Genomic DNA, 13,105 nt, shown 5'->3' with positions numbered 1-13,105 from the left:
TATTGTACTCTATGCTACTTTCTCCCCACCCTCCTCTCATTTATCTCTCCACCCTTCAGGCTCTCTGCCTGTATTACTGATGAAGGGCTTTTGCCCGAAACGTCGATTTTACTGTACCTCAGATGCTGCCTGAACTGCTGCGCTCTTCCACCACCACTAATCCAGAATCTGGTTTCCAGCATCTGCAGTCATTGTTTTTACCTTTATAAGTTACAGAGGCTGAGTTCTAGCTGTCAGTCACCTCCTCCAGACCATGACCACACCAAACTTGGTCAAATTCCTGGGAGTGATGATCACCAACAATGTGCCCTGGTCTACCTGCATTCACGCAATGCTCAAGAAAGTACAACAATGCCTCTACTTCCTCAGGAAGCTAAGCAAATTCGGCATGTCCACAAAGTCTCTTATCAATTTTTATACATTCACCATAGAGACCATCCTACCTGGTTACATCACAGCATGGTATGGCATGGTATGCTCTTCCCAAGACCACAAGAAACCAGACAGTGCACAACGCACATCAGCCTTCCATCAGTTGACTCCATTTGTACTGCTCACTGCCTTAGGAAAGTAGCCAGCATAATCAAAAACCCCTCCCACCCCAGTTATACTCTCTTCCGTTGGGCAGAAGATACAACAGCTTGAATACATGTATGAACAGATTCAAAAACAGCTTCTTTCCCAGTGTTACTACATTTTTGAACAGAGATCTGCAATGTTAATATCGATTTTTCTCTGAAAATTCTCTGCTGCTGTAACACTAATCTACAGTCTGTTCTGCTACCTGATGCACTTTGCATGGTACGATTTGCCTGTAGAGCACACAAAACAGCACTTTTCACTGTATCTCAGTACATGTGACAGAAATAAATCAAATCAAAACTTGAAGCTAACGTATCAATGACTGTCAATAACCTCATCTGCTCTGGGAATCTTTACGCTACAGTCTCCCAGCTCAGACCCCAACCCCATACAGCATACTTCTACCCTCTTCCCAAAATCTACAAACAGGTGTGCCCATTCCTGCCCAATGGAACTTAGGTATTCCTACCTTGACTATTTTTCTCCCCTTGTCCAGCCGCTTCCCCAACAACTGTGATTTCAAAGTTTCCAGTTTGTGGGCACCAGCCACCTCCTCTTCCCTGTAGATAATGCAATCCCTCTATATGTTTATCCCCCAGCAGGGTGATCTCAGGACTCCTTGCTTTTTCCAAGAAAGAAAGCCTGTATCATCCCCATCCATCACCACTCTCTGCCATCTAGCCAAGCTCATTCTGATTTTGAACAGTTTCTCCTTTAAAACACCTCACTTTCTACAGAGCAAAAAAGGAATGGCCACTGTACCCTCATGGGCCTCAGTTGTGCCTGTCGCTGAGGGGTACATGGAACATTCTCAGTTCCAATCCTACTTGGGTCCCTCCCCACAAATCTTCTTCCAGTACATCAATGACATTATTGGCTGATTCCCTCCCTAGTTTAGAATTGGAAAACTTTTATAAATGTTTACCTCCAATTTCCATTCTGCTCTCACTTTCACCTAGTCCATCTCAGACTCTTCCTTTCCTCAATGTCCATTTCCACTTCAACAGATAAGCTGGGCACCAATATCCATTACACGCCTACCAACTCCCTGGAAATTATATCCTCACACTCTTTCCTATAAGGACTCCATTCCATTCTCCTAGTTTCTCGGTCTTATTTAGTCTAACGAGGGCTACCTTTTTAACAGAAGGGCTTCAGAAATACCTATCTTTTCCCTAAGCTTTGTCTGACCCATTTCCTGCACTTCTGCCCTCACTCCTCATTTTCCCTCCTACAAACAATAGGGTCCTCCCTCACTTTTCATGCAGCCAGCCTCCATATCCAGAAGGACCACAATCCACCTTTTCTGTCTCCTCTGGCAGATATTGCCATTGGACACACATTCCTTTCTCCTGTCAGCCTTCCGCAGAGACCACTCCCTCAAGGGCATCCTGCTTCACTACTCCTTCACTCTCAACATTTCTCCATAACACCAAAGTCCTTTACGATGCAAGCACAGAAGGTGCAGGACTTGACCATTTACTTCCTCTCTCCTCACAAGGTCCCCGACACTTTCCGTGGGAAGCAGCAATTTACCCACACTTCAATCAATCTTGTCTCCTCTATGTTAGGAAGATGAAACAGACTAGGTGACTTGAGAAACACCTACGTTCTGTCCACAAATACTATCCCAATTTTACAGTTGCCTGCCACTTCACCACACTACTGCGTTCCCATGCTAACAGTGCAGTCTCACTGGAACAGGCTCAGGATGGTCAGCCTCATTGAAACTGTTCCCCTATTCAATGAGATCCTGGCTGATCTGTAGCCTAACTCCATATACCTGCCATTGGCCATATCCCTTAATACTTTTGCTTAACAAAAGAAATTATCTATCTTGGGCTAGCTGCAGTGCTCCAGTGAGGCTCAGCGCAAGCCTGAAGAGCAGCATTTCATTTTCCCCATGGGGACCTAGCAGTCTTCAGGACTCTACAGAGTTCAATAATTTTAAAACTTGAACATCTTTCTCTATGTCCTTTACTCACCTCCACACCCCAGGTCCTGTCCTGTCATGGGTTGCTTTCAGTATATACACAATTTTCATCCACACATAGCCCCCAATATTACTTATCTAGCTTTTCTTCTTTTCTGATGTTTTATCAACAATCTTTGTTCGTCTAACCTTTATCCCCTCACTCGTTTCCCTTCTGCCCCATGCCCGGTCATCAGTATAAATATTACTTTTTCCTAGATGCAACTCAGTTTTGAAGGATCACAGGTCTCAAAATATTAACTCTTGTTTTCTATCCACAGAATTTGCAAGCAATGTCTGTGTTTCAGATTTCCAACATTTGCAGTTCTATATGTTCCAGCTCGATGACTTTTTCATGAGAACTGAAAAAAAATAGAGTGAGAGATTTAAAAGTTTTTAAAACCAGTAGTAGGAGAGGACAGAGAAAGGAGGAAGTGTGAGAATGGGTGAATTCCAGAAAAAAAAAGAGATGATAAAAGATTGCATGATGTGACCATCAAAAACACTGGTAAAAGTTTTTAAAACCAGTAGTAGGAGAGGACAGAGAAAGGAGGAAGTGGGAGAATGGGTGAATTCCAGAAAAAAAATAGATGATAAAAGATTGCATGATGTGACCATCAAAAACACTGGTAATGGATGAGGTGAAGAAACAGGTGTCTAAATGAGGAGTGAATAGCTATATATCAAAATATCTGAATACAACACCAAAGTGAAAAGAAATAAAGCAAGATTAACCCAGCTAAACATAAAAAAAAAGACAGAGGCAGAGGTCAGGAAGAAAATTGTTGACTTAAAATGTTGAGTCCAGAAGATTGTGCATAAGTTCAGTAGAAAGATAAAGTAAAAGTATTGTTCCTCAAGTTTGTGTTGAGTTTCACTGGAATACTGCAGCAGACCATGGATAGAAATGTCATCAAGAGAACTAGGTGGAGACTTAAACCTACAAGCAAACAACCTACAAGGTTGTGCTTGTGAACTGAATGGAGGTGTTATGCAAAGTGTTCATCCATTCTGCACTTGGTCTTCCTAATATAGAGAAGGTGATCATGATCAGCAAACAGCGGACTAAATTGAAAGAAGTATAAATAAATAAATAAATACATAAATAAATAAATAAATGCGTATTTGGGGCCATGGACAGCCAGATGAATGAGTAAGGTGCTGCATCTTCTACACTCGCAAAAAAAAGCTTGCATTTTGAAGAGAGTGGTTGCAAAAGCTGATGAGGGTGAAAGATGAAACAGTCCCCAGGGAATACTGCAAAGGAAGGAGTGGGGGGGGGTGGGGATAGAAGATGCATGCTAGTCAGATCATACTGAAGCCAGTGGAAATAATATGAATACATGCCACTGATGTGGAAGATTAGATGAAGGAAAACCCTAATCATCCTTCTGGAGGGGATGGGAAAGAGTGACAGCAGAGGTCCATGAAATGAAATGAACAAGTTGGGGGGCCTGATAACCATATTACATGGACATTCTCAAGAGGAAAACGAAGGACATATGAAAAGTGCAAGTGTGAAAGGTAGCATCAAAGGATTCAGAGAAACAGAAAAAAGGAATGCAGTCTTTACAGGTAGCAGGCTGTGAAGTGTAGTTATGGAAATCAGGGAGTTTTTAAGTGAACATTAGTAGATTGACTCCATTCCTGGAGGCAGACTGAGAAATCAAGGAAAAAGAAGGAAAGAGAGAGGGATAGACCAGATAAAAAGAGGAACGAACGATGGAAATTGGAAACAGAGTCAATAAAATTTGAGTCCATTATGAGACCCAGAGGAGGCACCCATAGTTATCAATCTACCTAAAAAAAAAATGAGGGAGGAGGCCAAGAGGAAGGGTGGAATAAAGAAGGTTTCACATATCCCACAATAACAAAAAAAAACAGCATAACAAGGACCCTCGTGGCTCCACTCAGGAATTCATGGGTGGGGAGCAAGTTGATGCATGACATGACTGTGACAACCAATTATCTGAGTGGCTTTCCTTAGTCTCAATTTTACATTTAAAGTTCAAACATTTTAACAAAACAAAAAAGGTGCCTGACCCCAGCTGCTTTAGAAGTTATATATTCCTTTCAAAGCAAACAGCAATGTTAAATGTTTAGGCAAATCAGCTACTTTGAAACCCAACGTTGCTAAATGTACAAACAGCAGAATTTACATTAGATTACACATTTGCCTTTTGCATACAATACAGGCATAATCAATGGCGCATGATAATATCACCCATTAGTAACAGCTGATACTACTAGATGACCATTTTTTTTCTAGTTCTCTCTCGCTACTAGCGAGGCACTGGAGAATTGATAACTTCATACTAATGTTTAAAAAAAAAGACAAAAAGGTATTGGCTGAGTAATGACAAGACAGTCAGCCTAACCTCAGCAGTGGGCAAATGATTGGGAAATTTCTTAGAAACAATATAAAAGTTCCTGGTTATTTTTAAAGGCATGGATCAATCAAGGGGAGCCTGCATACCTTTAAGGGAAGATCTTATTGGAGTAAAAACAGAAATTGCTGGAGAAATTCAGCAGGACTGGCAGCATCTGTGGAGAGAAACAAAGTTAATGTGTTGATTCCATTGAACCTTTTTCAGAACAGACAGTACTTAGGTAAAAAAAAACTCGTATATACACAAGACAGGGAGATGGAACAGAAAAAGGAGCGAGTGAATGGCAGAGCTGTGACTGTGATGGTGAGTGAGAAAACAGCAATTTGGCAGATAAAAGGGATGGATGAGAGCATACTAGGGAGCATAAATGTTGCAGGATTCCTAAGATAACAAGATGCTGTTCTTCCAGCCAGGCTGAGTCTCACTGGAGTACTGCAGTAGGAAACTGGAAGAAAGTCATTCCCTTACAGATCGAATGTAGGCGTTCTGCAAGGTGCTCACCAGTCTTGATTAATCTACTCAACGTAGATGAGACCACCACGTTCCCTAGCTAATATTTCTATCTCAGGCTTGCTTCAGCGCTCCAGCAAGGCTCAACACAGCATCTTATTTTCTGCTTGGGGACCTTGCAGCCTTCAGAAATAGATCAAGTTTTAGAACTTGAACATCTATGTCCTTTACCCACCCCTTACTCTTGTCTTGACACAGGTTGGTTTCACCTACTTGTGCTCTTCATTATCAGTTTTTCTTTCTCCCCGGCAGGTTACCATCCATCTCTTTGTTTGTCTGTAATTTTCTCACTCATTTACACACAGTCACAGCTCCACGGTCCACTCTCATTTCCCTCCGCCTGTCTTTAGCGGACTTATCAGCTTTTCCTAAGTACTAACAGTTCAGAAGGGAGACAGAATTCAAAACATTAACTCTGCTTTCTTTCCACAGAGGTTGCCATACCTTTGACTACCTAACTGTCGTTCTCTCTCCCATCTCTGGTCTCCACCTCTGCCTGTTCACTTACACTTTCCTCACCACCCCCTCCCCCGGTGCACCCTATTCCAGTCTTCTGAATACATATCGCCTTTCCCTTGCTGCTAACAGTCTTGAAGAATGGTCACATGACTCAAAACAAACGCTGCTTTCTCTCAATAGATGCTGCCAAACCTGCTGAATTTCTCCAGCAATTAGTTCTTGTTCAGATTTCCACCATCCACAGTTCTTTGTTTTATTTTTGTCTTATGAGTAACTTGATTGAACTTTTCAGGTAGTAACAAAGAGGCTTGATGAAGGTCATGTGTTTAATTTTGGCAAGGATAAAGACAACAAACTGGTCAGACAAGTAAATGCCAATGGCATCCATAAGAAAACTGCAAGTGGATTCAGAATTGGCTCAGGGACTGGAGGTAGTGTAATGCTCAGCCAGTATTCGTTTCACAGGAAAGCCGTCTCAGTAGTATTCTCTAGGGCTCAGAACAAAGCCCTTTGCTTTTCATGACACTGAGCAATGATTTAGACTTACCATGCAGATGTTGTGAAAGAAGCTGGCAGAGGATACAAAAAAAAAGTGCAGTTGATGAAGAAAGCTTAGACAATAGAATGACGTCAATGGACAAAATAGCAGCAAATGGAATTTAATTAAGAACTGCAAAGTTATGAACTAGGGATAGCCCTTTATTGGCTGACACATACATATGGGCTGAAAGGTCCTGTGTGTCATATAATCTATTTTTTTCTCTGCTTCACTGTGTAAAAATGGCCATTGGCTGAGGAATCATGTTGCCAAAACTTTTTCCCATCTCCAGCTGCCTCAGTTCTAGTGAAAAGAAAAACAGACAGACAGCACATTTAGGCCAATGTTTACCAATGTCTCAATACCCACATAATCCCATGTGATAGATTGTTATAGCTCACTTATCAAGTAATTGTCTATTATCCATTGCACAATCTCCATTTCTATTGAATATGCAATTGGCAGGGGTGTGAACCATTTCTGAATTCCCAAGGCCATCCCTCAAATTCTTGTACTAAATGTCCTGCATTACAAACTGTTTTAATATTGTCTCCACTGAAGCGACCTTACCATAAAATGACCATTCATGCACGAAAACAAAAGTCAGTCCCAATCAGGCTGACCTCAATGAGACAAAGCTCTGCACTATGCATTGAATAAAGTATTTTTTGTAGCAACAGTGAAAGGACCATTATTCTGTTAGGGTACCCCTGAAATAAGGTTTGTTTAGTTGCAAATGTTGTAAAAGTAAATTAATGGGCAATCTATGTTAATTTGGCTCAATGTGACACAAATACTTGGAGATGAGTGAATACATTTTTTAAAATAATGAAAACTTTAGTTGTAAAAGACAAGTAAAGATGCATTTTCTGATTTAATAAAATCTGCAAATTAACTCAAAGTTGGGAATCAAAAGGTTTATTCATCAAAAGGGTAAATATTATCGAATTACCCTCAGGATATACAGGGTACATTCATAGAGATTCAAAACCCAGTTCAGAAGACAAATAGTTGAATCAAGCTTTAAAGGTGGTACATTTTCATGAAGATTAAACTATTTCATAAAGGCGACTTTATAAAAATTTATAAAATAATGAGTGGTACAGATAGAGTTATTGGTAGTTGTCTTTTCCCTGTGATGGGGATTTCAAGAGTAGGAAGCAGATTTTTAAAGGCGAGAAGTGAGAGGAGAGAGATTTTAAAAAAACATATGGAGCAATTTTTTTTAAAAAAATAGAGGGTGGTTCGCATGCGAAAATGAACTTCCTGACGAAGTGGTGAATGTGGGTACATTCATAATGTTTAAAAGACATTTGGATAAGCACATTAATATGAAAGGATTGGAGGGATATGGACCAGGCAGGCGAGACTAGTTTAGTTTAGTTTGGGATTATGGTCGGTGTGGACTGGTTGGTCCAAAGGGCCTGTTTCTGTGCTGTATAATAATGAATGACAAAGGTAAACTTTGCTTACACTCTTCAAAAATTGTACATCCTCAAATAGTGCTGTATGTATCAAACAGATTTTGGTCATTAGTATTTCTTAATTTACCTTAACAATAAATTTGAAATTTTACTTTGGACAAGGTATTCAAGGAAATATTTACATCAACTGAATTAGTAAAATCTACTAAATCCAACTCTATATGTACACCAGTGCTACATTAAATAATTCATTGCCGGATTCTTTACATACCAAATTTGTGTTCATAGTACACAGAAATGTAATGTTAAAGCATTTTTAATTTATTGTGTTCCCAAGAGATATACTCTATTTTCAGCAGTGAAACAAAATATAAAACAATTAGAAGCAAAAAAAAAAAATAGGACTGTGGATGCTGGAGAGGTGAAATGAAAACAGTGCTGGAGAAACTCAGAAGATCTGACAGCATTTGTGAAGAAAAAGAGTTAGTGTTTTGAGTCTTCTTCAGAAGAAAAGAGGACTAGAAAATTATGGTTCCTATGCTGTAGAAAATAGAATAGTTTTCATTTCAGGCACCAACTGCTGAACATGGAGATCCACTAGAAGCAAAACTGGAATAAGGTTAAAAATTAGCACTGGCTAGTTTCAGGTTTGGCCAGTTTCAGGTTGAGGTAGTGTGGCAGTAGGATCTTACATGATCTAAGACGACCAATCAAAACTGTTAACAATTTTACTAAGCACTCAGTTAAAGGGACATGGCATGACTTTCATGGGTGAAAATTGGTTGCATGGGCTGCATGTGTTGTCAGGTGCAGACCGATCATGTATGGCCCAAGGAATTAACTGGACCTGATGGAAGTTTGAACAACACAGAGACTTGCTCACTGAGGAACAGGCACAAGAAGCTCATCACAATGGGTAGGAAGAGTGAGCAGTAATCACACAGGTAGTCCAGAGGACTGCAGCCCTCTTGGGAACACAACAGCAGGTGACAATGCTGTCAAACAGAAATGGCGGGGCATTTGAAAATAAGGAGAGCTACAGCTGGTGTTGGTGACTTTGCTTGCTAAACAGACACCATGTACTGAAGCCAAATTTGCTAATGATACAAAGATGTGTTGGAAAGAATGGCTTGAGGACAATACATTAACTTCCACTTTCAACAAATCAACCTCTGCCATTTCTACTACTTTCAACAGAAAGTCACTACCAAATAAATCATCACCCCCCTCCACTTTCAATATTATGAAGTGACCAATCCTTCCACAGTATTCTGTTCCACTCTTCAATTATCACCAAAACCATTACATTTGTGTTCATAATACACAGAAATGTAAAGTAAAAACATTTTTAATTTATTGTCTTCCCAAGAGATATACTCTATTTTCAGCAGTGATAGGAACAAAATATAAAACAATTAGAAGCAAAAAGGACTGTGGATGCTGGAGACAGGTGCAAGTGTGGAAATAAAACACCTGCAACTATTCAGGGTTAAAAACACTTACAAGTGAAACAGTAATTTACTAACACTCTTTCAATTTAGTATGCTGTATTGTATTCACTGCTCATGATGTAGCATATAAGTAATCACTCTGGTATAGGGGAGGCCAAATGAGTCTGCAGACTGCTTTGCAGAACATTCATATTCAATTGCAAGCATAATCCTGACTGTGGTGCCTTTAATTTTCTAAGGCACACAGTCTGCTGTCTATCCACACCTTCTTCTATTGTTTTAGTGTAACTCAAAGAACTTTGTAATCTTCCAGCTCAATAATAAACTAGATCTTCCAACAGGAAGGTAGTCATTGCAGTAGCTTAGACAGGAGATGTGTTGGGGCCATGTATATGTGCCAATATACCCAACAAAGCAGTAACTACTGGGGAAGTTTAAGCTTCCAATGGGACATTATAGTTTGTCTGTAACTTACCAATAAGGTCTCCAACTCTTGAGTTGAGTTGGAGTCTTCGCAGAATTGACTCATTTGCTTGAATAGTTACACAGGAGAATTAGAGGGATGAAAACCTGCTCTAAATCTTAGATAAACTATAAAAATTGTCCATTCTCCTGAACTCACCACTGACCACCAGTTCTGTCCCTTCCTCAAATCCGACTTGACATCCTCCACCCTACATCAAGCCTCCCTTGACACCCCACCCCAACCAACCAGAATCCGCCCTGCCTTCAATAGTCAATGCCACCAAATCTCCACCTGACCTCACGACCCAACTCCCCCCAACCCGGCTCTTGCCTGATCAAACCTACTCCCTCAGCCACTTACTACGCTAGCTAGATGCCCACCTATCCTCTAACTCCCTCACTTCATTCATTCATTAAGAATTAAGTATATAGCGAATGTCAAAACAAGAAAAACTAAATTACATATAATTAGTAAATAATGTCATTAAATACATAGAACATAGAAAAATACAGCACAGAACAGGCCCTTCGGCCCATGTCGTTGTGCCGTACAGTTGTCCTCGCTTAAGCACCCATCCATGTACCTATCCAATTGCCGCTTAAAGGTCGCCAATGATTCTGACACTGCCACTCCCACAGGCAGCGCATTCCATGCCCCCACCACTCTCTGGGTAAACAACCTACCCCTGACATCTCCCCTATACCTTCCACCCTTCACCTTAAATTTATGTCCCCTTGTAACACTCTGTACCCGGGGAAAAAGTTTCTGACTGTCTACTCTACCTATTCCTCTGATCATCTTATAAACCTCGATCAAGTCACCCCTCATCCTTCGCCGTTCCAACGAGAAAAGGCCGAGAACTCTCAACCGATCCTCGTACGACTTCCTCTCCATTCCAGGCAACATCCTGGTAAATCTTCTGCTCCTCCACCTTACTAAGAACCCTACCATTAACCCTGTATTCTGCATTCTTATTTGTCCTTCCAAAATGGACCTCACACTTGACAGGGTTGAACTCCATCTGCCACTCCTCAGCCCAGCTCTGCATCATATCCAAGTCCCTTTGCAGCCGACAACAGCCCTCCTCACTATCCACAACTCCACCAATCTTCGTATCATCTGCAAATTTACTGACCCACTCTTCGACTCCCTCTTCCAAGTCATTAATAAAAATTACAAACACCAGAGGACCCAGAACCGATCCCTGCGGAACTTCACTTTTAACTGGGCTCCAGGCTGAATATTTACCATCTACCACCACTCTCTGACTTCGACCGGTTAGCCAGTTTTCTATCCAACTGCATTCAAGTTCCACCTGCTTTAGAGGTGTATCATAACATGTCTCGACAGGCTGTCTTACCTTTTTTTAAAAAATACTTTAGGAAAAAAAAAGAAAGTTATGCAATACCTAAAAGATGCTAGAGAATTTTAATTGAACTGAATTTGTAGTTTGAATCCTCATGACATCTGTTGCTGCTCTTAAGGGCTGTTCCTTGCTCCTCTGGTGTCATGAAGGGCTGGGCTTTGCCTGTGGTGCATTAAAGTCTGCCCAATTCTCCATGATGGAGGCTTCAGGGAGCAGCCAGCATTAGAAGAATGGCCATAAATAGCAGGTAAATAGGTACTTTTTTTCTGCAACTGGAATAAATTGTTCTGGCCATTGAGTTGAACCATTTTAGGTTATAACCACCACTCATCATTTGGACATTTTATCCTTTCTCGGCCTGATTTTGTTGCCATCTCCTTTTGCCATGCACCATCTTTCCTATCTGGCACCATAACACAAATCTTCCTCTTTCCTGCTTCCCCTTTTCCTTGCTGCTGTAAATGCTTCAAAACAGTTAATATTGAAAACAAAATCATCTCAGGATTTGCAACATCCATACATTTTGTTTTTACAAGCAGTACATTAGGAGTATTACGCCTGAGGAAGAGGATTGGGCCATTCAGCCCTTTAAGCTTGTTCCATTGTTTGATAAAATCATGGCGGATCTTGAACTGATCTTAACTCGGTTGTCAGGTCTGTCCCACATGACCCGCAACTCCTTTGTCTATCAAAGTCTGTTCAACTTACACTACAATAAGCTCAAATGACCCAAACAGCAATGCCTCTTGGGAAAGAATTTCAAACTATTTACCCACAGCTGCAACATGACCTCCCAACTCCTATAGTCAATGCTCTGACCAATAAAGGAAAGCATATCAAACATCTCCTTCATTTTCCTATTGACCTGCAACTCCACTTTCAAGGAACTATGAACCTGCACTCCAAAGTCTCTTTGTTCAGCAACACTCCCCAGGACCTTACCATTATGTGTCTAAGTCCTGCTAAGATTTGCTTTCCCAAAATGCATTTACATTTTATCTATATTAAACTCCATAGGTTTATGGTAAGAGGGTAAAGATTTAAAAGGGACTCAAGGGGCAGCTTTTTCATGCAGAGGGTGATGCATGTATGGAATGAGCTGCCAGAGGAAGTAGTGGAGGCAGTTATAATCACAACTTTTAAAAGGCATCTGGATGGTTAGACAAATAGAAAGGGTTGAGGGATATGGGCCAAAAGGGATTAGATTAATATAGAATATCTAGTAGGCATGGATGAAAGAAGGGTGGTTCTGTGCTGTACATCTCTAACTCTAATTTCTCTCTCCGAAGGTTGTGCAGCTTTGGAACTTTCTGCCTCAGAAAAGGGGGAGGAGGTGGGTGATTAAATACTTTAAATTTAGAGGTAGATAGATTCTTGCTAGACAAGGAAAACAGAGGTTAATCGGGGATAAATGGGAAGGTGAAATTTGAAACAAACAGATCAACACAATCTTATCAAATGACAGAAAAGACTTAGTCATAGAGATGTACAGCATGGAAACAGACCCTTCGGTCCAACCTGTCCATGCCAACCAGACATCCCAACCCAATCTAGTCCCACCTGCCAGCACCCGGCCCATATCCCTCCAAACCCTTCCTATTCATATATCCATCCAAATGCCTCTTAAATGTTGCAATTGTACCAGCCTCCACCACTTCCTCTGGCAGCTCATTCCATGCACGCACCTCCCTCTGTGTGAAAAAGTTGCCCCTTAGGTCTCTTTTATATCTTTCCCCTCTCACCCTAAAACTATGCCCTCAAGTTCTGGACTCCCTGGCCCCAATAATTTTGTAAACCTCCATAAGATCACCCCTCAGCCTCCGGCACTCCAGGGAAAACAGCCCCAGCCTGTTCAGCCTCTTCCTGTAGCTCAAATCCTCCAACCCTGGCAACATCCTTGTAAATCTTTTCTGAACCCTTTCAAGTTTCACAACATCTTTCCGATAG

At 41.0% G+C, this 13,105-nt stretch overlaps 1 protein-coding gene across 5 annotated transcripts in view; it reads right to left on the bottom strand.

The window, feature by feature from the left end:
* ccdc57 (coiled-coil domain containing 57) overlaps positions 1 to 13,105 on the bottom strand; it is a 181,832-nt gene that overhangs the window by 149,959 nt on the left and 18,768 nt on the right. The window lies entirely within an intron of this gene.

This window comes from Chiloscyllium plagiosum, chromosome 24, assembly GCF_004010195.1.
Source record: "Chiloscyllium plagiosum isolate BGI_BamShark_2017 chromosome 24, ASM401019v2, whole genome shotgun sequence".
Lineage (NCBI taxonomy): Eukaryota > Metazoa > Chordata > Chondrichthyes > Orectolobiformes > Hemiscylliidae > Chiloscyllium > Chiloscyllium plagiosum.
The sequence above is the reverse complement of the archived record's forward strand: the minus strand, read 5'-3'. Positions and strand labels throughout refer to the sequence as shown.